Below are 22,942 nucleotides of genomic sequence, written 5' to 3'. Positions count from 1 at the left end.
GACAAAGTTCCACACCACAGCCTTATTCTAAAACTAAAAACTATTGGACTTCCGCCTATATTTATTTCCTGGATAAATGATTATTTAACTAACCGGAGTCAACATGTTTCAATCGGTCGTCACCAGTCTGGCTGTCTCCCAGTCACATCAGGTGTGCCACAGGGAAGCGTACTGGGGCCACTACTCTTTCTAATATACATTAACGACATCATCGGTGAAGTTTGTGCTGGCGTACATATTCGATTATATGCTGATGACTGTGTTTTATTTCGCGATGTTAGCAATGAAAACGATCAGAGTGACCTACAAAATACGCTTACTAATTTTGTACAGTGGTGCAAGCGCTGGGACATGACACTGAACGCAGATAAAAGTGTTTCTCTTCGCATAACTAACAAGATAAACGCTCTACAATATGCATATAAATTAGAATCATCACCATTGCAACAAGTAGCGTTCGTAAAGTACTTGGGTGTAACACTTACTAATAACCTTTCCTGGAACTCTCACATAGATAACATCTGTTCACTCGCATTCCGTAAGCTCTGTTATATAAGGCATAAACTTCGAAACGCCCCCGCTAACGTTAAGCTCTTAGGTTACAATACTCTAATTAGACCCAAGCTTGAATATGCTTGCATAATTTGGGACCCGTATACTAAGTTTAACATAAGAAAGCTCGAGAACGTTCAAAGGAAAGCAATTAGATTCATATATTCAAAATATCTACCCACTGACTCCCCCTCAGACTTGATGCATGCTAACGGTATTGAAGAACTACAGGTAAGAAGACGAAATTTTCGTTTAGATTTTCTTTCATTACTTCTTAATAATAATCTCAGACTTTACCCTTCTGCTTATCTTTCCCCAATGCCAACACGGAATACACGACACTATCACAAAGCTCTTTTAAAACCATATTTTGCCCGGACTAACTCGTTCAAGTTTTCCTTTTTCCCACGCACCATATCTGACTGGAACTCATTAACCGAACCAAATCAACCCTGAAAAACAGACGCGTTCCTCAGCCATCTTTGATATTGGGTATTATGTGTTTTTTTCTGCTTTGTCTTGCATTGCTGTATTGTTGTTTTACTACATTATCTTTGCTGTATTGTTGTATTTTTGTTGCTATACTTTTGCTTTTTGTGCACCTGCCCTTCCTGCTTGGACCTAACCATGGTCTGCAGTATGCACATAAATAAAATAAATAAATAGGCCATTCTCGAAGATGCAGACGGTCGTTCTGGAGGTTTGGAACGCTGGTGTTGATTGTGGGATGGCAGACCACGAATTTATTAATGAAGTCTAGTTAAATGAAAAAAATCAAGGGAAGGTTATTAAGAGAATCTAAGGAAAAAGAAAGCGACAAGGGCAACACGTTTGGAGATGCCTGAAATTCCAAAAAAAAAGAAAGGCAGGATGAGTAAGAGCAAGCATGGGCCAAGTGCTGACAGCTGGCTAGGATAGCTTGGATCCAGTTCAGAACAGTAGGATGCAAGCTAAAACGAGAGCACTTCGGCATTATAGTATGAGCTTCCATTTCATGCTTCCTCAAAGAGATCAAGGCGCAAGTCCTTGTCATGAAGAATGACAAGTTCGTCACAGGAGTGCTTTCTAGAATGGTGCCAATGTGAAAGGAACAATTTAATGGGCCAGAACAACGTAGCACGTGTGTGTGTGTGCACACTGCTTTCTACGTTTGTCCTACTGTTGGCATGGCTAAGTGCCGCAGGGCGTGAATAGAGTGCACTGTAGGGATAACTGGTGGCAATCCAACAAGGGGAAACTGCACTATAAGAGACGAGGACGACACAACTAGAACTGCCGCTTCAAGCAATGGCGGAGTCTGTTCCTAACTGTCATCCTCGTTCCATAGCGTTATTTTACCCGCTCCCGTGGGCTCCCTTTTCAATCTGCTGTTTTAAAGTGATGATGTTAGATAAAGCCGACTATTATTTTTCAACCACGAAACTTCTGCGCCATAGCCGTAGTTTGCAAAAACAAATTTACTTCTTGCGTCAGGCAGTTAAGCAACAGTGGTTTGATGTTAGAGTTGTTACCAAAACAAAAAAATGAACGACATTTTTCTGTTATATCAATGCCTCGTTAATATCGACCGTAAAACTCAAATTATAGTGCATTTATTTGGACGAAGATGGGCACGAAGCGGCTGCGTCTTCATTCTCATCCATGTCGCCCGTTCATGAACGCCTCAGTACATAACTCGAAGATACGTTTCTAAGACATCTGATCATTCACTTGACGCGCGCCGTCTGCTGGACCAGCGCCCTACATTGCATGTTGGGGCTTGAGTGGGCGCCGCATGATGGCGCTACAAATGCACGCTATGCATGAACGAAATTCACCGGAAACATACTTCGCTGCTCGCTTCATTGGAATATCTGTCATTTTCGTGCTCATAGTTAAACAATTCACGCAGGCCTCAGCATACATCGCGAAGATTTGTTTCTTAGACATATCTCATCTGTGGTCGAGCACTAGTGGCGTAGTGGAATCGTCACCGTTTCGCATGCTGGAGGCGCAGGTTAAATTCCCACCTACAGCACAATTTTCTTCTGTTCTTTCATTAATTAAGGCTGCTTCAAGGTCATATCTGCGCCGTTCAAAGTCTTTCGTGCAGACAGCGAAATCGGTCCTGCTAGGCTAAGAAAGGCTACTCCCGAAGCATACAGCTACCATGCACGCAGATGTTTTCACGCAGTTGACACAGTCAACTTGGCTTCTCTGCTCTGGACTAGTTGAGCACTAAGTGGCTGCAAAGTGGCATTCCAGATAGCTTCTGTCATAGCTTGGCCCCAGTCCCAACATTCCCAATATCCCAACAGTCCCTGCATCTCCCAACATCGTCGAACATCTCCCAATAGCCCCCACATCTCCCAGCATCGCCAGCTGTCCACCTTGTTTTCCATTACCATAATCCCTCAAGGTATTAGATGCTGGTTTCCAATATTCCCATCGTCCGCTTTTTTAGCGCTAGGGCGGTGGTGATCGGTATAATGTCACATAGTCAGGCGCGGCCAACTAACGTTGACATTTTCTGAAACTTTGATGGCTACCTGGAATTTTTTGTCGCCTACCTTATTTACTAGTTTCTGCTATTAACGTAACGAGTGCATATATGTCCTTCTCCGCCGTGTTTCTTCCCGCCAAAATTGCTGAACAGTGATAATTCATAGCGTGTCTGTGAAATTCCCGCCTTCGAGGGAAGTTCATATGAGAGGAAGTATTCACACATCGCATCAGGATCAACGTCACACAGATCGAGACTTGCCATAGGGTTGCGTACATTCCAAAGCTCCTTTTCTAGCCTGCTCATGTAGCAGCGTAGCACAGTCGTCATCCTCGGTGTTGTCAGGCAGAGTGAGGCCTTCGTAGCTCCCCAGATGTGGGTTTCCCCTTCGTTCGTCAGGCCCTCAGTTTGTCACGCCCATATGAGCCGCTGTCAGCCAAACTCCTCAGCGCTCCAGCGATGAAACGAAGCGTCTGTATAACGCCACAAAGACTCTTGGTTGCAGTTCCGCTCCCAGCCGCATTTCTCAGAAACCTCGGAGCGATGCCGATGAGTGAGCGTCGCAGTCCGAACTGGATGCATGGCGTGTGTCCGCGAAAAAAGAGACATGGTATGCCCAACATACCGGCAATCGTACGGGATGAAAGCAAACTGCTGAATGAGCTGGGCTGTTAATAGAGAAAAGAAACTGGATGGAAATCGACAGATCGTTGCGAAACCAAAGCGGGCGCTTACCCCAGCCAAGCATTTGTCGAGACGGAACGGCGCCTGCTTGACTGACCGGTCTTCACTCGGGTTTACAAGGGAGGCGTGCAATGGTGTTGAGCTTGATGCGAGAACAACAAGTGGCTGGCCGAAGTGCTGCTGCAATCGAACAGCGGCGGCGACTGCGTGTGCAAGTGTCTTCAGAACGCAGCCCTGCTTCGCCGCTATCAAGACATACAACTTGGTCATTTTCGGATGAGTGCAATTTTCCTGCATTATATATTGTGTCATCAGGGTGACAACGCCGTAGCCGATGGACGAGATGACCAGTGGTTCCCAACAAAAAAAGTATTTGGCTCACTTGCACCCACAAAGCACCGAACAAATTGGCGGCGGTGATAGAAACGGACGTGCTCTGCTATTGTCGAGGGATAGAATGTCTGCCGCTCTCGACCCCGCTCAATTAAAGCTGGCAAGACTTCGAGATAAGGTACTAGAGGCGATTACAACAATCGGGAACAATGTGCAAACAGTGGCGCCTGGCCGCGATCAATTGAGGTAAGTCTGGTCACATCGCGGGCCACAAACAAAAATGATAAAGCCGCGTGCCGGCGGCTGCTTCCTGAGTGAACAATCAGTAGAAAACTTTGCGGCATTAGTCTCCTCTCAAACAAGTATAAACCCCATGCTTCAAAACGACAAGCAAGGTGACCTTGCGATAAATAAACATGAACACTACAAAATATACACGAATTGAAACAGTGTCATTTGGCGCGCATACTATGCATTTAGACGAGCGAAATGGACAACTTCTGGTCTTGAGCGGCATCGCTGGGATGCTGTCATTCCATCAAAAACGAGTTCATAGTTCAGTTAGGCCACAAAGAACCGTGTATACGGGTCGATATTGCCGCAAAAGTCGTTTTCACTCAGTGTACGGCAACGAATGGGCATCCAAACACAGGCTCGGTCTCCTGGCTTGTATTCCGCGTTGCGTCTTTGTAATTTGTAGTGCCTGGCGTCGGTACGATGCTAGTCTTTGTTCCGTAATCGGGCAAGCCGTTGGGCTTCTGCACACTAGAGGTAGGCGTCCACCTCTAGGTTTTCCTGAGGGACGTTTGAGAGCATGGCATCGAGAGTGGTCATTCCGTCCCCGCCGTTAACCAGACTACACTGTAAAAAAATTCCGTACCTATAACGTAGACTATGTACGTTTTAAATACACAACCACTTCTGCTTTCAATGAAACGTAGGGAATGACCGTATATTCAGTCCAGTATTGAAGGAAACGTCCGTGTTCCTCTGTAGTCGTTGCAGGGAAAAATACTAAACATTCAATTTAAGGGAGGAAAACTTAACACGACAGGACGGTTGACCCCATCGACTATGTGTGGCACCAACCGCACTAATAACTTGCTTAGAGGCAGCAAAAACAGAAGATGCTTATGATGTGACGCCACTTTTACACGATGAACTGCTGGCCCGCAGACTATAGGCATCACATGACGTCCGATTTTTTATTTGTCTGGTTTACTCTTAGCCAACAATGTCCGCAAACTAGCAGGGCGAACGACCGTGAGCATGTCTAATGTGATTAACACAATGAAGAGCCGAGGAAGGGTGATAACGCATTACGTTGCTTCAAGGTTGAGTGATTGGTACAAATTGTGAGCAACGTTAAATAACAAAGGCCTTAATTTGCTATAATGTTAAAAGCTGACTTGATGAAAATATCTTTCGCTACATTGCTAGCCACATAATAGAGTAACATTTAATAAAAATGTTACTGCAACATTTGCTTTCTGTGAGAAATGCTGCGTAATGAGGTCAACTGTTAGAAAACATTTAGACACAGACAATGGTTGGACAACTTCTTCAAAGTGAAACTGAACACCAGCTGAAAGTACATTGCAAACATGATGAAAGTGCACAAGTTAAAGCCGAATTTCCATCTGCCATTTGGTAAGGAAATAAACAACCGAGTAAACCAAAAGCATTGGCAAACAAATCTGTGAATGCAGTGCAATGTAGCAGTGACATCTTTGCTACACAACCATTAATCAAAACCCCAACTCCTTCATGGATAACAAAAGCACAGACACAACAGAATATTGCTCATTGCAATGTTTAACTTAGTAGGTACCTATTGCCGCCCATTCATGCCTGCTCTTCCTGCAGATAAATGAAACGCCACTAAAAAGCAGCGAGCAGCCATAATTGCTGCAGTGACAAGGAGGATGTGCATTATCGATGCTGTTCCCCCATCCTGAGTAGGAAATAACAGCAGTTTTTTCTGGAAATACTCTGAAAGCACGAATTTTCTATCCATCGTTTACTTAGCTTGCACTGACACGACCCATTGTGTACTCCGTACCTTTGACAAACAAGGGGCCAGCCGATAGGCACACAAGACTGTAGAACCTTGCTAACTTGCAAAAAATCAATGCACAGAAAGAAAAAGCTGACAAAGAAATGAGGAATTCCTTATTTGCACTTTTTATACAATACTAAGAATGTGGCTAAGATATGGCATGAACATTGTTTTTTTCTGTTCACTTACAAACTTTCCAGCCTGTGCTAGCATATTACTGTGATGTAAATAATGAAGCATGCCAGACTGTACAATATGCTGTAACACTTATGAAATACTCCCCTTCAAGGCTACCGCATGCCTCTTACATGCGGTAAAGTTTAAATCTGCCAAACTAGCTAGTCTGCAAGATGAGACGCCAAGCCTCTGACATCTGGCGATGTGTATCTCCCATGTAATTAGAGTGATTGGAGATGCTCCTTTTTGATGGCATTTAAGTTGCTGGGTGTGGAAGGACCAGATATGAAGGGCAACAACTAGACACCAACTTTTTAAGCAACATCACAATAAGCAATGTGCCTTAGCTTTCCTTCTGTCCAAAAAGGAGTTTCATTTTCTATGTTCTGTGTTCACATAACTGCTTGCATGTGCACATTTTGGCTTGCTGGGAGGTGCTTTCCTCTGTTAAACTACAGTTTTAACTCTGGCCTCAGTCTTCTGCGCCTTCTTAATTTTTTGCTAGCGTTCACCTTAAGTCGCGTACAAACTCACGCAGATCTCCACTTTTCTACGTTTCCAGCTGTCACATCTTCTCTGCCTTCGTCATGTCCACCACTGCATCCAATGCCTTCAAGTCTGCTGTGTATAATCATTTTAATTAATCTGCCTACACATGTATTTATGTTAGTCGCTCTCCTCTCTTCGATGCCAAATGGCCCTGAGAGTAAATAAGTGAAATGGTAGTCTAATCTAGGTCTGAGCAATCACGCATTATGTTGAGTTTATTTTACCACGTTGGTTTGTAGAGAGTGGAAGGAAAAAAAAGCTGCTAAGTGGAGCTCGACATGCCTCTCGACCCCTACACTGGAAAGCAGCAGACACCAAGGCATACGTAATCACTAACGACAACAGAACATGACAAGTGTGAAGTAATTCAGTAACGTTCGTCGCATTTACCACAGTGCATACTCGCTGCTCAGTAATTTATTACCTCATTAGACATTCTTCAAAGAGAGTACAATTATGTGTTTTGTTTGAACATGGCACCACAGTACAATGACAATCATTAACCTTGTGCCAACACAACATAAAATAAACTTCTGCCCAGTAAATGCATTGCTTACAGTGCCACCACGGCACCTGTTTAGAAAATAAGCTCAAAATATTAGTGACATTAAATTTGAGCAGACGGTAATTCCCCCACTCCCTCCCTAAAAAAAATGAAAAAGGGTGCTCTTCCGACGGTACGTTTGTACGCTGTAATATTTGCGAGTCCAACTACGTGTGAAATTCAGATATAAATAATTAACGCCAAAGCATTCGGTTGAATGCGAGGCGCCAGGGCGCGGGCAAACAGTAATCGTCTTCAGGTATCCACTGGTGCCACGCCCTGAGGGCCACTGCTCGGCGAATACCATTCATGACCACGTTCACATCCAACAAGCTTGTCACAAACATCACACAGGTGATGATGCAGCAGCAGTTCATCATTGCTGTTGGCCAGTGCTGAATTTTTTGGCGTGGTAAACGGAATCATCCACCGAAACGCGCGTCGACTGTTACTCGCCAGATTCTTGCAGTCCCACGAGGGAGAGCAGCTTTTCCGTCGGCTTCAAGTCTCCTCTTTCGTGCAGGGCCACTGGCATTGTAACGCACATTCTGCATGATCGTTTTACTACGCACCGATGCCGCACGGGACAGCGAGCTGTTGTATGTACACTCCATTGCAGCGTTCCGGCCACACACATACACACACACGTACTAAAGACACACAACGCGCAGGACGCACGCAGCGAACACGGAAGAACAAAAACCCATTCCATAGCGCCTGTGCATTCAACTCCACACTGCGCTAACTGCGCACATGTTTCCGACTGCGGGCTCGGCTAGCGCTTCGACTTCGCCATGGCTAGCCATGGCCAAGCTGCGCTGCCGCTGGTGGTAATAACGTTCATGCAACGAAAAGAAAAAACAATATATCAAATGATTCAGGTTGTCAACTAAAAAAGCTAACGAAAATTAAATACATCTTATATGTTTTTGCCGTTGTGCGCCTTTGCAACATCAGCGACGTGAGCTTGAGCGCGAATACGCGAATGGCGCTATGAATTTCCCGTGTAGCTCCGTAAATTGCAAATGGCGTGGCCTGCGCCGCTAACTTTTAGACATGCTTGCAGAGGTAGTCGGTGCGAACAGTTGGAAGTTTAATCGACTGGAATTGCTCAAGGAAAGTCAGTGGCACTGCATTTTTATTGTTTCTGTGCATTGCGAGTGACTTTGGCGGCTGCCACTCGGCAACGTCTCCGGTTTGGCGAACTTGTGAGAAGGTGAGCCTTTTGTTCTCAAATTTTGAAAGCGGTTTTTTGTTTGTATTGTAACCCTGCGTCTCGTCGCATGTTATGTTCACGATAACATCAGTACAACGTGCATGCGCTTTCTGTCTCTATTTAGAGTAATAATGGTCGATCAGCGTAAACTTTTGGATTCAATTAAGCACGAACTGTCCATGTTGGTACTGCGTGTCGAATGTGTTTTGAGACGATTCTGAGCGGGAGATGGTGTTCTGATAATTTGTGTACTACCAGATATAGTCTAGAGATTTGAAACCATTTATCACACTGAAACAAAGTTGGAAAACTGTTTTGTGTTCATGCATCTGCTGTCCTTAAACTTGGCTTTTCGGCAATCATTCGCATGGCTCCTTTGGATCTGGAAAATTGACTACTGTTGCTAGGGGTGCCTGGTAGCAGAGCTCCTGGGGACGCCCAGTGGGTCATTTGTTTGTCCAAGTGCCCTGTACCAAAGGTACCATTCCTGACATTTTTTCCCAGTCCGTTAACCTCATATTCCTTGCAAAGATTACAGTATGTAATCAGGTAGTAAAAAAATTGGTAACTTCTGCATATTTCAGAACAGTTCAGGGAAATGCACATGCAGCATCAGTATTCTCTCGGTAGAATTTCTGAGACCTGGATTCATTTCTTCTAGGACTGTGGCAAGCAGTAGGTCAACTGTACATAAATTTATTTTCCTCTGGTGCAAAGTAAAGAGTGCAAACATCATAAGACAAGTCTCTAGTCTGTTTCATTCTCACTGCATTTGGCCAAAGCATAATATGAAATGCTGTATGTTTTACGCCCTAGTTTCCTTTACTTTGAGCAGTAGATATTGACAGTGAATAGCAAGGCAACTCCACTCGCTGACGGTTTTGCCTTCGGCAGCAAAACAGGGAATACCTTACCCCATGTGTTATCTCGACAGACTCAAAACTGCGATGGACAGCTGCGTCCACAGCTGCTATCACCTCCCAAGTGCATGCGCTCATAAGACACATAATAACTCTGGATTGCCATTAACATAGCCTTGCTCATTGCAGTTGCCGATAAACACCTCATAAGTGGTACTATTATGCACTCTTTTCTTTGGCACTATGTATGAGCTTCTGTTCTCGCACTTTCTAGAAATAATGCATGCAGTTTTGAAGTGCAAAAAGGGAATTTACGTGTAACTATATTGTCATGTCAGTATGTTACAGCCAAATTGTACATTGATGTCAGTGCTGGTGGTTTCTTTTCATTATTTTAGGAGAATGTTATAATTTTACCTATAGCAAATAATAGCCCTCACTAATTAGCTGATTTTGTCATGTCCAGTATTTTGATATGCTAAGCCACCAAAGCATGATTCAGAATGTTGTCAGAACTAAAGGCACTGAGTCTTTTGCGTCAGTAAAAAATGCGCTTGATACCCCTGTCACATGGCATTCCTCGAAGGCCTTTCCAGCAAAGGCACCATTTTTCACCAAAGGAGCGAAAGCTTAAAGGAGCAGCGATGCAGCTACACGGTGCAGCCCAAAGGTGAAAGTCGTTCAGGCTTAGCACCCGCTGCTATACTCGAGGTGGCTGAAGTGAGTGTTCTAAAATTAAAGTGGTGTATGTATTCTGTTCATTCGTTGAGCTTTGACAATTTTTTTATTCTGATTGCTTCCTTAAAAGTACTGCAACAGCTACTCTCATCAGCAGGAGCAGGTTTTGTACGTGTATTGCCTTGGCCACCATGGGCGCTCGGTGTTGCCGCAACACTTTCACTGTCTTGAAATTTGAACATAAAACATAAACACCCGTACAAAAACCAAAGCCAGACACACCTTTCGTATTTGAAAAAAATTTTTCAAACATTATTAGCTTATCTATTTTTTTTATTGCTTTTACTTTTTGACTTTGGATGGTACTGCGATCACAGCTTCTCGAATGCCGCGTCTTTGGGCTCCGAAGGTCTCGGTTGAGCGCCTTCGCCTCCAAGGCCCTTAGCGACAAAGGCGCAACATTTGTACCGGGTAGCTGCACTCCTTACGCCTTTGGATATGATTCTCAAAGGCCTTTGCGGTGCCCGTGTGACAGGGGTATTAGTGTGGTATGGCTGCTTGAACACCTGTCCCTGGTATATCACAAACTGAATAAGGAAGGGAAAAGCCTCAGGGTGCTTGCCGACGTTTCGACAAGAGGACTTGTCTTTGTCTGGCAAAGTGTTCATCATTGGTGGGGTTTAAATAAGGTTTTCACTTCGAGGCGAAAGGCCTGTTGTGTGGGACGAGGGTGCGATATGGGAAGGGCGTTACGATGGGGAGCGTGAACCTTGACCAGGCATGATAGCTGCTAAAGAAGATTAACCGGTTGACCTGCAAAACTGTGAAAACAAAAAAGCCCAATTCAGTAGAAACGAATCTCGGGGTATGGAGTGTGGATAGTGGGCTTGAATGGCTTTATGTTCAGCCGCAACAGGTGGCTTGGTATGGCTGGCTGCCTTTTCTTGAAAAACTAAGATAAAGGAATTAAGCAGCATGGCAGAATAAAATACCAGGGGGGGGGGGGGGGCAAAATAATTTGAAGGAAAAAGAGAAAATGAGGGCAGGTTCGGAGAAAAGGCAAAAAGAAGGGGAGGGGGAGGAGTATGGCAGCCAAGGTTCCGAGAAGTGATGTCAGGAGGTGCAGGGCGTAAGGTTAAAGTTTAACGATAAATTAAAGAAAGCAGGAAAGGAGGGGGAATTTATGGGTTGGGAAACCTTTGACCATGTGCAAGGCCTTTTCAAATAATTATGCCAATTCCGGAATGTACAGAGCTGGCCACATTTAGTGCAAACATGTGAGCGCATGGCCGCACTCTTTAGAGGTCCACTGTGTGCGGCGCAGCCACTCATCGCTGCAAAATGGCGCAAGAGGAGATGCACCTGGATGTGGTGCTTCGTGTCATGTTACACTTCGATGTGTGGCAATGCCAGACACAGTGGCCCAAAGAGCACAGCCATGTGCTCGCGTGTTCGCACTAAGAGTGGACAGCCCTGTACTTGATTCTAAGTTTCCTCTGTATATGTTGACCCCAGACGAAAACAAGTTGTCTTGTCGAAACGGCAAGCACCCTGAGATTTTTCCTTCCCTTGTTCACTTTTTGAGTGTCAAGAAACCATCTGCCTACTCTCTCTGTACCATGCACTCCACATTTTGTACGGTTATCTTTGTATGTATACACCAGTGATAAATCATGAAGGAAATCAAGGGGTTTGTATTTGTATTGCTTAACACTTACTTTAAAGCTATATCATGAGGGTATAGTTGAAAATGTGCTACGGGGGCTTGGTTGTGTGTCGTGACTGGTTTCTCTTTATCAGGGCTACTTGACAGCCACCATGCAACGCAGGCTTTTGAAAAGTCGTCCCTCAAATAAAAGAGCGTTTCCACTGTTACAATGGAAATGTTATTTGCTGAAAACTTCAATCATTGCAGTTCAGGGATTGATATTTTTCAAATAACTAACTTGAAGTTCAAAACCTGCAGCAGGAACTATGTAACTTCTTTCCTGCCTTAAAACCCCAGTACTTATTTGCCAGTTTCAGCAAGCAGAGGTCTGTTTCATGGCACATACTTTCCACTACCTTGCATGAAAATTGTGCAGTACAGGCCCACCATAAAACTAGGGGCATAGTATACTGCTTGTATGCAACTACTTTGGCGTTAGAGCATGCATAGCATGGTCTTAAAGTTATTCTTTTCATTTGCAACTGGTTCATAAAAGGCCTATTCTAAAGGCCTAGCAAAATTATCTTCCTCTGAATGCTTCTAAGGATAACTTTAGTTCATTCAGGAAAATATATATTGACAATATCTCTTAAAGGCATGATTGTCCATATTAGCTCTTGTTACCTCACAGTATTTAGTTTTGTGCCTCCAGCATCACTAACTTGCATCATATGATAAATAGAGTAGTAAAAAGCTCGCTGTTAGTTTAAACCACAACTCATGATGGGACTGTGCACTTTTTGTTGTGTTACATTAAATATACTTATGTATGAAACAATTTCTTTCAGCTGCACCTCACATGATTCAAATTCCACCAGAAGAAAGGCTGCAACACAACATTGCTCACTCCCTGTTGCTTTCCCAGCACATAACATGCCATAACAGCACATAGCAGGTAAGATGTGAACAAAAACAGTGCATGTATATGTTCCACACATGCATTTTGTGTACTACCAACACTATGATATGATTAACTATGTCATGTAAGAGAGCACACAAATCATTTTTTGTATATATTGCAGCATGGTTATTTCAAGTTTTAAACTGGCCATTGAAATGACCCATTGTATCACCGCTGGTTACCCGGTGGCACTGGGGATCGAACTCCGCACCTCCTGCTTGCGAGGCAGATGCTCGGACCACTAGGCCACTCTTGCGGTCCCCCCACTGATGTTGCTTACACCAGGTGCTGTTAAAGCCCCGGTATGTATGTTAAATGCATTTTAGAAAGCCATTCACTTCCAAAGCACCATTTCATCTTTATAGCAAAACCACAGTTCACCTAGCTAGACAAACCTGCTGCATACAAGCCAGCAGAAGGGTTGCACGTACAGGCTTCGTTAGGAAAACATAAAAATCAAGCAGAGCCTGCCCTTCATGGTGCATTATACCCTGATTTTGAGCAATGATCAAGATAGGCAGATGGTCATTTCATTGAACACTTGCATGATACATTCGTAGAATCGAAAAGACAAGTACTATTGCAAAATCTTCAAACAGTGTTTATTCTCAGAGAAAACATATCATGAAAAAAGTGTTGGATTAGTTATGGTTTACCTCGTATGAGGAAAGGGGCTCCCACTTTTTGAAAGGCTTAATTTTGGAATAACGACAGCGCTTAGACTAGTTGGGTTACCATGTTTAGATAGTGGATGTGCTCAAAAAGACACTGGAAGTAAGCGCACTGTGTGGAAATCTCTTTCTGTATACTTGTCTTTTTGAGCGCTTTCACGATCTAAACTTAATTTTGCAAGAGAGCAAGGAAAACTAATATTTAAATTCTGATAATTAAGGATAAAAGATCATGTTTCATTGTGTTGCTTAAAGTGTACATTGTATCGCTATTGCTGTATTGCAGCACTTCTGTCGTGGCCTTGCATTGCAGCCTCTTGACTTTTGTTTATTTGATAGGCAGTCCTTTTTTTCATTCGATTGCAACACTTTAGGAGTTATTACAGAGTTGCGTGGTAGCGAACTCTCAGATTAACGGTTTGCATTATTACGCCAGCATAACTTGCTAAGTGTTTCACTGCAGTCTTGTTACTAGAACAGCCTCTTGAAAGTATTCAGCCTGGTGGTCATTGAGGGTTACTGTTCACATATCAAAATGCCGGATCAGCTGTATACTCTTTACAGCTACCAGAACTATGGTACATTTCATGACATGCTGGCTGAAGAGTGCTGGAGCACCAGACTGGGGATTTGGATGAAACAATTTTCAAATGTGTGCTCGGTATCACGCTGTTTTGTTCCAGTTGTGGAGAGGTTTTCTTTTCATATTTGTTCTGTCAAACATTTAAATTCTGGGCAATATGTTGTTGCCTTTATCTTGTGTTCTCTTTGTTGTTGAGGTTTAGTATTTTTGGCACAAGCACTCCACTCTATTACTTTTCAGTATAATTTAAAATTTGTAGGGCACGTTATGAAGAATAAAACTTCTACTTGAATAATCTGCATGTGTTTATGTTCTCATTGCTGATATAAAAACTTAGTTGAGACAGCTTGTATTTTAGCTCTGGCTAGAATTTTTAGGAGAGCCTCAGTAACATAATCACATGACCAACACAAACTCGGTATTATTGTTTGTGCAATGAAAAACAGTTTTAGAATAGTTATTAACAGCTGTCAGTGTAGGACTGGCCTAAAATGTTTTGTGCTCTATGTAGCTCTTCTTTGAGGCAGGATTAATTCATCTGCACCTGCAGCCTGATACCGCCAAGATACCAATTCTTGGGTGAACTTATGATTTTTTTTCACTGAGCGAACTTGCATCATCTTGAAGCATGGAACTTGAGCTGATTCTTAACACCTCTAGTGTAGCGAATTTCATTATCCTCATTGCTTAGTTTACATTCACCTCAGGACAATGGCCTTTTCCAGTTTAATTATCTGTGTCTTGCACCAGCTACATGCCACACTATCAGAAATCACCTAATCTTATCTAGTGAGCTTATAATCAGCTATCTCCTGCTGTATTTTCCTTAGGTTGAAATTCATTTTGTTGCGATACAATGCACAAGCTGTTTCCTGGTGTGGTGCTCAGCTTATCTGGAATGAAACGCTTGGGAAATGGGTCTCTGATTTCACCTTGAGTAGACGAAATTAACTTGTGCTAAGGCACTCTTTGGCCACAGATGCCCTTGTGCCATTAAAATCCATCAAATTCATTCTGTTGCCCTAAGATACCATTGGTGATTCATTCTCTGCATTGTATGCCCTGGCCAGATCCATTTTCTTCTTTTAATTTCTGCCAGAATATTAACAACTTCCTTGTTCATCCCTGTTATGGTTTCACTCGGTCAGTTGTTCTATTAATAATTATAATCACTTTATTGAAAACATTTTGGGCTAAATGGCATCAAGTTTGCCACTCTGCACAATGATATATATGTTTGGTCTTGTATGTCTTTACTTGTGTGGTAATGTTTATTTTGTGCTCACTGTCTAAACAACCTTATTTGCCTATGATATCCTAAGCCCTTCTATACCTATTTTCCTTCCCCCTGGCTCTTTCTCTTTTCAGTCATTCCTCCTCTTTCCTATACACCGGCCATTGGTCACAAGGCTGCTGTGGGAACGACAGTCAGCACTGGGCCCTTTTTGTTCATGGAACCTGCACTGCTACTATTAACACTAATAGTACGTTATCAGTATTTTTGTGATACTGCATTTATTGTTATTTATGAAGTAGTTGGCTAAGGCAGTGGTAGCAGTGTTGGATATTGCAATATATCTCACTTGCAATATATCAGTGTGTTCAGTATTACACTACCCTCTATTTCTTTCAGTTCAGTTATTTGGCTATAGATATATTGTGCTGCTTTCCTAGTTTAGTCAACTCAAACTAAAACTTTGCTCTTTGTGTCACAGGTAGAATCTACAATGATTGCTGCTCTGTGTCTTGTAAGCAGGAGGCAGTGTTCAATGGAGCCATGAACTTTCCTTGGAATTGAAAAGCCTTTGCCGTATTATGCGCTGAACCACGAGTGTGAAGAGGAAAATGTCATGCCTTGGATTTCTGCAGAGGTGAGCCATTGCGGTGAATCCACCAGCGTGAAAGACAGGGATGAGAAAGGAGACAAGACAGGTGCTGACTCGCGACTAAAGTTTATTGGCGTGAACAGGGAATATATAAAAAGCCAAGCAATACCATAAACCATGTAGTTACAGATAAGCATACAGGACAACATGAGTCAAAAATCGCCCTCAACATTTCCCTGATCGAGGTAGTCCAACTCATTGTGTGTTAACACGATAGACAAAACACACATTCTTCACGGAGTCATAAGATGTGTCTAGCCTCGATAATCTCCCATTTAATCTCTCTGAATTTACTGCCAAAATGCGTGTTGCCAAAAGGAAAGGGTAGCAGACTTCACATCCCGTGCAGTGTACAGCAGAGTTACCCCAACCACCTAGCCAAGCCCCTACCCTCTTGTGTTCCTGTAGTCTTACATTTATACACCTTCCAGTTGCACCTACGTAAACCAGACTACAAGATAATATTTGATACCACATTCATTTTACAAGGTACATATACATTTTACTCTACACGTGTACTTTTCTCGAGCCACATTCACAGAATTATTCTTAAAATTTTACATGCTTTAGACAACGTATTAGGGGCCGAGAAAGCCACTTTTACATCATACCTTCTGGCCACATTTTTCAAATTGTGCGACAATTTATGTACATACGGTAACACAACTGGTCTTTTGGCATCTCGCTGGCTGGCCCCAGCCTGATTGTGCCGGTCACCGCAAAACTGTCTCAGCTTCTTTAACAATTTATCATATGCTCTTGCAGTAACAAGGTTTGGAAATCCTGCGTTCGTTAACCTTAAAATCTGCTCTTGGAAACTAGTTGTCATGCTGTGAAAGCATAATTTCATCAATTCTGAGCCCGCGCTAGAAAGTGCAATGCTATCTTTCACTGGCTTGGAATGGTCGACATGTAGCCAGGTAGCAGCTTAACACTCGCCAGCACACATGAAGTGTGCTGAACATCAAGGTAAGGTCCAGAAACCACAGCTCTTTTTCTTGGGTCATTTGCTCCAAGGTAAACCTGAGATAAAGGCCTTGCTCCTTAAACAACTTGAGAAGATGTACAGGTCCCGAACTATCACAACCTTTATAAAAGACCAGAAAATCATCGACATAGCAAAAGATTTTTCCCCCAGCCCATGCACATTCTGGACAATTCTATCCACCCTACTCAAGAAAATATTGCTTAGCACAAGGCCAACCTTTGAACCACTACATATTCGAGACTTTAGAACACATACCGCACTGTGCTACTCTACAAACATGCTCATCAAATAAATGCTATTCAATAACATGCTCTTCAGATAAATTTCAGAAAAGGATTCATGCAAAATTATCTCTGGTTATTTGCAAAAGCATCCGTCTACTTCGCATCTTGAAGATCCATTTCTTGTACTCAATTCGCAGTGTGGTTGAGTATCTTAAGAATGACAATCCAGCGGATTGTCTTGTGATTAGTGTCGATGTAGAACTATTTTATTCTATCCCGTATGAAAATCTTGTGAAAAGCTTATGAATGTGTATATCGGAGCACAACGATGAGCTCGTGTTTAGGAATGGGTGTGTAACATAAGTCTTTTTTGGCACTTGCCTCCTTTTATTTGAAGTGAAGGGCATGTTTGTGGAGTATGGCAGTGCGGCATATGTTCAAAAGTCTGCTAAATCTATCGATTCGAAGGTTGCCCCTGTGCTAAGCAATATTCTCTTAAGCAGGGTGGAAGGAATGATTGCCAAGAAATTGCATGGGCTGGGGGAAATCTTTCGCTACGTCTATGATTTTCTGGTCTTTTACAAAGGTTGTGATAGTGTGGGACCTGTACATATTGTGAACTTGTTTAAGGAGCAAGGCCTTTGTCTTAAGTTTACCTTGGAGAAAATGTCCCAACAAAAAGAGCGGTTTCTGAACCTTACCTTGATGTTCTGCACACGCCATGTGTGCTAGCGATATTCACCCAGGAGTGTTAAGCAGCTACTTGACTGTTGGTCGAACGATTCTAAGCTAGTGAAAGATAGCATTGCGTCGTCAAGTCTAGGCTCGGTATTGGTGAAGCCATGCTTTTACAGCGTGACAACTGGTTTCCAAGAGAAGATTTTAAGGCTAATGAAAGCATGATTTCCCAACCATGCTATTGCAGAAAAGTGCGATAAATTGTTAAAGCTGAGCATATAAGATTGGGCAAGTTCGTCTGACATGCTAAAGATAAGGATGGCGCAGCATCAAGTAACGAGGACAAGAGGAGAGCACACCCACGCACAAGTGCCATCTTTGGAGCGGATGCAGAATCTAAGAGCGTGTACTTGGCATTCAGCGTTGGCAGCCAAGGATTGGGCTCGTTCAATCTTTAGCGTTCAAATCCGTGTTTCTTCGTTTCCTTGACTGTCAACGCTGAATGTCAAGCACGCGCTCTTGGATTTTGTATCTGCTCCAGGGTTGGCACTTGTGCGTGGGTGTGCTGTCCTGCTTTCCTCGTTACTTGATGCTGTGCCATTCTTCCCTTTAGCATGTTAAAAGCTGAAACCCCTTCGCAGGGACTGGCATGATCAGGCTGGGGCCAGCCAGTGAGATGCCAAAAGACTGACTGTGTTACTGTACATACATAAATTGTTGCAAAATTTGAAAACTGTGGCCAGAAGGTATGACGTAAAAATGGTGTGTTCGGCGCCTAATAAGTTGTCTACAATCTGTAAAATTGTTAATAACTTTGTGAATTTCGTTAGGGAAAAGCACATGTGTCGAGTGAAGCGTGGCAACATATATGTGCCTTGCAACCATTGCATGCATTGCATACCATTATCATGTGGTTGGGTTTATGTTGGTGAAACTGGAATGTGTATCAATGTAAGACTACAGGAGCATGAGAGGTATTTGGATATTGGTAGGGGTTGTAACTTATCTGCATATTACAAGCGATGTGAAGGCTGCTAGCCATTCCTTTCGGCAACACGCATTTTGGCACTACGTTCACAGCAGATTAACCAGAAAATTATCGAGGCTAGACACATCCTATGACTCGGTGACGAATGTGTGAGTGTGCTGCCCATAGCATTAACATGCAGCGGGTTGGACTGTCTAGATGAGAGGAATGTAAAGGGCAAACTTTTACTTATGTTGTGATGTAGCTTATGTGTAATTGTGTAGTTTGTGGCGTGTGGCTTTTCTGTATACTCTCTGTTCACTTCAATAAACTTCAGTTGCGAGTCAGTGCCTGTTTTGTTTCTTTTCTCGTCCCTGTCTCGTGCTGATAGATTCAAGTACTTGTAGAGTAGATTCACTGAATTGTGTACTTGCAGAGGCTTGTGATTAAACGAGAGGAATTTTCTTTCCTTTATGCGGAATGGAAGGTTGAAATTTTTTTACTTAAATGTTTGCAGCATTAAATTCTATTCGGAAAGGTAAAACCCACATTATTGTACATTTTGTGTGCAATGGTGCCGGTGGCTGCATGCAACTGAAAACATTCGTCCAGGTTATCTAGCTAGCGTCCTTCTTCCTTGTGCCACATTTTCTGAAATAATATTTTGTCAGATTTATTTCAATCAGAATTTCTAAGAACATATTGGTGATCACATAATGGTGATCACATAATTTGGTGATCACATATGACATAATTCAAAGCGTGATCATTGGTATTTTTTAGTCTGGGGCAGTTCAATGAGAAGTACATAGTATATAGGAAAATTAAATATGACCAGTCTAACATAAACAAAACTACTTTTCTTTAAAGGAAAATTTTGCTACTGAAGTGCTGGAGTGACATGGCATTATGAAGACGTGGACAGTGTGCTGTATTCATGATGGCACGAGAACTTGCGTACAGTGCTTCAGGTAACTGGTGAGTACCTTGGTGCTGTGCTTCTGCTAATGTTGCCAAATTATATTTTTAATCTAAGAGTGTAGCTGAAAACTTAAGCGAAAATTGAGTAGTATTTAGATATTCTTGCACCAGATACCACTGTGAGAATTAGTTATTAATGATGTGTCTCACATGTACCCTTGTCTGCTGAATATAGTAAGCATGGCTTTCGAGCTGAGTGCCTCCGACGTATAAAAAAAAAATGGCCACGGGGCTGCTCCACGACGCGTGGAGCAGCCGAGTGTAGCACATTCAGGCTTCATGGAGTGGAGAATGAAGGCAGTAAATAATTTAAGAGTAGAAAACACAGCACAAACCACAGGACCAGGAAAGTGACAGAACACACCGACCCTGATGACACTCTTTGCATGAAGGGTGTTATAAAGTTGCCTGTCATGTAGTGCAAGATGGAGGTCGCACAGGACGGGTGTTAAATATGAGTTGATGCAGACACCTGTCATTACGTAGTACTCACTGTAGAACTCGAGCAAGAAGCAAAGGTAACAGCTGAGCATGGCCACTCTTGTGCTTTCCTCCGCAAGCAATCTGGAATTGCACTTAGAAATCTTTTATGCTTTCTCTTGACATATACATCATTGCTGCATGTGGCGAGGAAAAGTACATACCCTTGATGTCAAGTGACAGTGAACTCACAGGGCTGGTAACAGCTCACTGAGGTGTTGTGATATATCTACAGGGCACCTCATGAGAACAAAGAGCCCTTGAAGGAATTCTCTCAAAGTTTGTTGCCACATGGACCTCTTCGTAATCAATGACTCTAAAAGGCAAGCCTTCCTTTAGTGTCACAAAAAAAAGGCCTAGGACATGGGTCTTTTTGCTTCTCCATTAGTGCCAAAATGTTTGCTAGCGAGATCTTTTGCAGATATATAATTATTTCACAAAATGTCAAGGAGACTGAAGCTGCACCAAGCAGTGCCAGTAAAAAACCTATCACAGCTGTTCAAAAAGCAGAAAGACTCATGCCTTCATCCTTCTTTTGCATCAGACACATGAGGACACTTCGTCTTTCTGGGTCATCATTTTGAAAAGGTTCACATGGCAACGGCCTTTGGTTAAATTTCTGCCAAGAGTCCTTTTTTGAAACTTGAGCATCCGTTCCTTGTGAGGCACACTGCAGAGATATTGGAATGCCTTAGTGAGCTGCTTCCGGTACGTGTGACTGCATTTTCACTGACATCAGATATTAATACATTTTCTTGCACATGCTGAGATAATGGAAGCTATGAGTGAAAACATGCGGTTTCGGGGAAGTGTGCTTCCTGGGGCCGTATTCCAAGTTTGTGTCATAATAAAAAGCGTCATAATCTGCCGCAACGGGCATGCCCGGGAACTGGATATAAACGAGTGCGGGACTTTCGCTTCGTCTTGTCTTGCCTATAACAAATTGGATGGACGATAAATTCGGCCAGCGTCTCCCACCTTTTTCAGATGTTACCAATGTTCCTTGCTCGCTAAGTTGTGCATTTAGTACTATGTACAGAAAGGCTCCTGCATTGAATTGCATCTGGCCCCCATCCTGAGCTACTTTCTATTTGCACAAAATGATAAGCAACTGTAAAGACATTCATGCGCACAGTGCCGCCCGGGAAAGCGCATTTTGTCTGCTTCTTTCTGGACCTGTGGTTTTTACTGTTCACTGTTATGAGAAATGAATTTTGGGCAATAAATTATAACGGGTTGGTTCTCGGTGAATGGTTTTTGAAAGCTTCTACGAAAGCCGATTGTTCAATAGCGGATGGTTGAAATGTATTTGTGAAATTTATATTTGGTGTTGTGTGACCACTAAATGAGGATTTTTTTTATGCTTTTCAGATGGATCCGACAGCAATGTGCAGATGTACAATGTGTGTAGTTTGCCATGAAAATAAAACGTATGTACTTGTACTCACCCAAACACTTACCACTCTTTCATTCTAAGCTGCATTCTTTGTACGTATGCAATACATAATATGCGTAAAGGAAAGCCTTGTACATAATACTTATTTCTTCGGCACCTGGACGGCTATATCTGCAGTGAACATTGCGGGCAGAAGCTATACGAAGACGCATGTTCATGTACTACAGAAAGTACATAATTACAATACAGATAATTTCCGCTCTAGATGAAATGACTTCCGAGTGAACGGAGGACGTATGCATACACATTGCGGAAACTCCAATAAGAACAAAACATAAGCATTCGTTGTGAAAAAACGATTTCGGTCTCGTGCATAGCATGGCGTAACTTTCCGTTACCAAGAATGTGACAGTCGTCATACGGAGTCTCTGTTTCTGACATTCAGTCCGTACCTCATGTTGCGGAAAACCCTCCGGCAACGCATTACCAGCGGGTTTCTCTGTACTGCGGAGCATTTTTTTTTACAGTGTAAGCGGCTTCATCTGTGTGGTCCCTAGCACGGTGGTGTTGCAGGTGAAGACGACGTAATGAAGGATGGCGTCCCAAGTCCTGTGTTCGAGTATGTCGGCGATCGTTTTGTTTAGACGTTTCGTTAGCCCATTAGTTTCTTATGATAGGCAGCCGTCTTTCTGTGGCCTGTTTCGCTATACTGCACGATGGCTTGGGCGAGCTCGGCAGTAAACGCAATTCGTTTGTCCTTAATGAGAACTTCGGGGGCACCGTAGCGAAGAAAGATGTTTTCAACGAAACATTTGGCAACTTCGGTGGCGCTACTACGGGGCAGAGCGTACGCTTCGGCATAGCGGGTTGACTACTTGTTCGCTACTTCCCCGCAGGGGGCGTCTGCAGTTTGCAGGCGTTGGTGAGTGGCGACACCACGGGTTGCCGAGCATCCGCAGCGACATCCCCGCAAGGGGATGATGGTGAACAGTGCATCACCACGGACCCGAGCACCCGCGCCTAGCCGAGCGTGGCATCGCCGTGTACGGGGAAAAGGGTTCCTGGTGGTTGAGCCGATGCCGAGTGTATGGACGCTTAAGGCCCCTCGGCGGAGGCAACACACCACTTTGGCCCCAGCTTCCTGTAGACGGCACCTCCGGCCTGACCCGACCGGGGGAATTCGGCCGTCGCCTTTTCCTATCCTCCCCTCTATATTTCACTTTGCTACCCGTTTTTTACAACTGTCCTGTCTTCTGCTCACTTCCTTATTTTTCCTCTTTCCTGGCGGCGAGGGTTAACCTTGTGTGGCCAACCACCCTGAGTTGCGTCATATTGGGTTATAGTT

General features: G+C 43.3%; 1 long non-coding RNA gene across 1 annotated transcript; it reads left to right on the top strand.

The window, feature by feature from the left end:
* The first annotated feature begins 8,758 nt into the window (after positions 1 to 8,758).
* LOC144130174 (uncharacterized) lies at positions 8,759 to 22,155 on the top strand. Its single transcript, XR_013313990.1, has 7 exons — positions 8,759 to 9,074; positions 12,631 to 12,737; positions 12,865 to 13,045; positions 15,366 to 15,481; positions 15,713 to 15,868; positions 19,611 to 19,718; positions 21,573 to 22,155. It is a non-coding gene; the product is annotated as an uncharacterized LOC144130174 (long non-coding RNA).
* The last annotated feature ends 787 nt before the right edge of the window (positions 22,156 to 22,942 follow it).

The sequence above is a fragment of the Amblyomma americanum genome, chromosome 1 (genome assembly GCF_052857255.1).
Source record: "Amblyomma americanum isolate KBUSLIRL-KWMA chromosome 1, ASM5285725v1, whole genome shotgun sequence".
Taxonomy (NCBI): domain Eukaryota; kingdom Metazoa; phylum Arthropoda; class Arachnida; order Ixodida; family Ixodidae; genus Amblyomma; species Amblyomma americanum.
The sequence above is the reverse complement of the archived record's forward strand: the minus strand, read 5'-3'. Positions and strand labels throughout refer to the sequence as shown.